Consider the following 3843-nt stretch of genomic DNA (forward strand, 5'->3'; position numbering starts at 1 on the left):
ACTGATTTTACATGCTTGTTAAAGACGTTGATATAAAAATGTGCAACTTCTAGACCGCAGTGCAGCACCCTTGGCTGGCATCAGAATGAAGCCTTGGGCTGATTGCGGAAACAAAACTAAATAAATCGCACCCACCCATCTCCTGACCTGTCTAAACTGTCTTTGGACAGTCAGAACATCTAGGGGTGCAGGGGTGTCTAAAAGAAGTTCTGAGACTGCCCATCCGAAGTTCTGAATGACGCAATTTTGTAGTTATAACGTACCCTGCCCAAAGAATTCGGACATCGCATGGACCATGTAGCCCGCTTTACCCTCTGAGTTAACACTGGAGATTTTACCGTCCAGATCCCTAGCTACCTATTGTGCAATTATTTCTTTCTGTGAAACATAATATAGCTGGATGAAAAAAGCTACTGACGTACTGAGGAGCACCTTTATGACATTGTATTTTTACCTCCTTATCTCTTTTTATGTAACCTACAGTTCTTACCAAGTTACCATTTGAGCCTTTCCTCACAGAAAGCAACCAGTCAATGTGTGCTTTGTTATATTTGCCTGAACTTAAAAAAAACTTTTCTTGTTCAAAGAGGATTATTTGTGCTGTTTTTTTACTGTAATGCTTTTCTACATAATTTGTGCATGAACACTTTAATTTATTAAACCTTATGAAATGCAGAAACGGCACAACTCATATGAATTTAAATGTGTTCAATTAAGCTCTGGAATGAGCATCACGTAAGGTACATTTTAATTGCAGGAAATGGTTGACAAAAGGGGAAGTAGTCATTTAATGACATTCTACATTTTATTTGACCTTCCAAGATGACCCAGGCAAATGGGGCCATTTTTCTTTAAATCTGCGTATCCGGCGTGACGGGTAATGCTAGATGCCACATATGATTGTACAGCAACCCCTCTGGGAACACGTCAATCACAGTCATTCACTGTGAGATTAAATCAAAACCCACAGTACCTTAGGCATTGCGCCTCTGTGCATCCATGAGATTTTTAATTGCTAGATATATATGCAAACAACCTCACTTGGGATTTATGCATTTTAGGGTTAATTATCCACAAGCAATCTTTCCATGTAATTTCCAGAAACCAGTCATGCCGTTGTGAGCTCATTGGCAGCTCATTCTGAGATCAAAGTGTTACCACTGTTTTGGCTTGCACAACAAAGGGAGGTTCTAAATATGTATTGCTTTTCTTGAACTAGTATGGTGCTGTCACAAATGTGAATTAAAATGCATCTATGTGGGGTGCCCGCTGGCCTAGCGGTCAAGGCAAATACCACATATAGGATATAATCCTGCCTGACAGCGTATCACAGGCTCGAATCCCATCCCCGACGACCTTTGCTGCGTGTCACTCCCTGTCTCTCCCTCCGTTTCCTGTCATTCTTTACAATATACTAACAAAGGCAGAAAAGCCACAAAAAAAAACTTTAACATGCATCTATGTGATAATTGTTTATAATCACAGCCTTGCATCCATTTTACAATGCTTTCCCCTCTATGCCATTTACTACATAAAGAAATACTGGTCGGTATACATTTTTTCACCAGATTTTGCAGGGAGACAGGGCAGAAGTGACTAGTTTGGAGTAAGTGATTTATGCCATCTCTGATTGATTGCTCTATGATTCTTCATTGTGGATTAGGCTTCTCATTGGTCAAGAGGAATGTACAAGAAAGACGACCATGGGTTTGGTGGGTCATTAATGGATTGTTTTTCTTACTGCAATGTTTTGGTTATATTTTTGCAGTTTGAAAGGGCTTTTTTGTTTTTATGTACATATTTTTATTCACATTTTTAGAATACATGGGGCATTTAGTTTTGCGGAGTGATTTGAATACCGACATTGGCTTCTTGACTAGGTGGACATTTCAGTTTGATGGGAGTGTTGAATTATTTGAGTTAAATTGTTCTAACCGCTTAACAAACATGTTTTTTCCCCTGGGCAAACATCAAGGCATTATTACTTTCCCTACCAAGTGATAACTAGGCTTAAAGGCTTACCAGATTGTTATACTCAACCAAGCTCCCATAGTGTCTGCTAGCAACTATTCTCTGTTTGTGTCTGTTGGTACAGATACAGTACAGTTGTCCTCAATGAAGGACACAGCTGTCTCCTAATCTCAAGTAAAATCCTATTAAGTGGTTGTTCACATTGCTAACTGCCTGACTTAACATTAAAAGCAGTAAAATGTGATCTTCTATGACTTCATTCAGCTATTGTTCACCCATTGATACTCTAGTCTGTGTTCTTTTTAAACATGGCCTGCGACATTGACTGCATTGCAATTCAGAAGCTGTCCTCACTTGACATTTAATCACTAGGTTTTTGTGGCCGCATCACATCAAATTATTGTGTGACGGATTCATACCTACCTTTGTTGGCTGTATACAAAATGGAAATCCGTCTTCCAGCTGTATGGCTTTCCACCAGCCATAATCAGCCATTTTTCAAATATATTATACATTCATCTACATTAGGCACTGACTGGGTGCAAAAGGCAATAGACCAAACCACGGAAGCTATGCACCGATTAGACATCTGCTGTGATGACTCCATGACAGTAGTCTCCTCATGCACATCCAATAATGTTTGCCAATTCTATTGTGTGATGGCTGTGCCTTCACAGTAATGAGTCTAAATGTGACAGTGTCTGTGATCCATGAGATATAGGTGACCTTTCTTCTTTGTTGATTACATGTTACTGTCTGTTGATTTCCTCCCACAGAGAGAGCTGACCTAAGTATCGAAATTATTTTCTTTTTTCCCCCTTCTTTTTATGCCTTTCTTGATAGTACAGTAGGTAGGCAAAGGCCGTCGGGATCGGGACTCGAACCCGCGACGCGCTGTCAGGCTACATTGGAGCCTACTGTAGGTGCCCGGACCGCTAGGTCAGCAGTCCGGGCCAGTATCAAAATTCTAAGATGAACCGAGATATTCAGTTAATCCAAATGTCACTATCTTTGCCTGTGTATAGCGTCACCTCTTGTAGGCACATACAACTGTGTGATTAGATTTCTTAACATTTGAATGACACATCTCACAATCAGTGCTTCTTCTTTGCTTACTTTGTACTTACTGAATAATTACATTCTGGATAGATAGATAGATAGATAGATAGAAATGTATATGCTGTACACACTCACTCAAACACACACACACACACACACACACACACACACACACACACACACACACACACACACACACACACACACACACACACACTCTGACACCCATGGATATATATATATATATATATATATATATATATATATATATATATATATATATATATATATATATATTATATATATATATATATATATATATATATATATATATATAATATAATCATGGTTATAATGCACTTAATACTCTCTATGGAAACCCTAATCCGTATAATCTTCCACAACATCCAGCATGCTGTCCATTGTTCATCCAACCCCTGCAGTGGTATCACCATTCATGTATTCCATGACCATTTTCATAACATGCAGGATAGAGCTAAAAATACTGGTCAGTCTCCTTCAGAGCTGTTACTGGCACCAGTAGTGTACTGGTCAGTATCCTTCCTGTACGAGAAGTGACCAGTAGTGGTGTAGTCAAATAATAATTCAATACAGACCTTTTACTTATGAAAAACATCGGAGCACCACTGACACTGGGGTTGACTGAGCCGATTCAATGATGATTTGTCCTGGCTTACATGGCAGTGCTGAGGCGAGGCAGAGCATTGTGTGAACTCAGGTGGTCTGAGTGATAGGGAAAAGGGGTGGGTGAACTGCAGAAGGGGTTGAGGGACAAATCTCTCTTAATTCAGA

Source organism: Gymnoscopelus microlampas (genome assembly GCF_963454915.1).
Source record: "Gymnoscopelus microlampas genome assembly, chromosome: 17".
NCBI classification, from domain to species: Eukaryota; Metazoa; Chordata; class Actinopteri; order Myctophiformes; family Myctophidae; genus Gymnoscopelus; species Gymnoscopelus microlampas.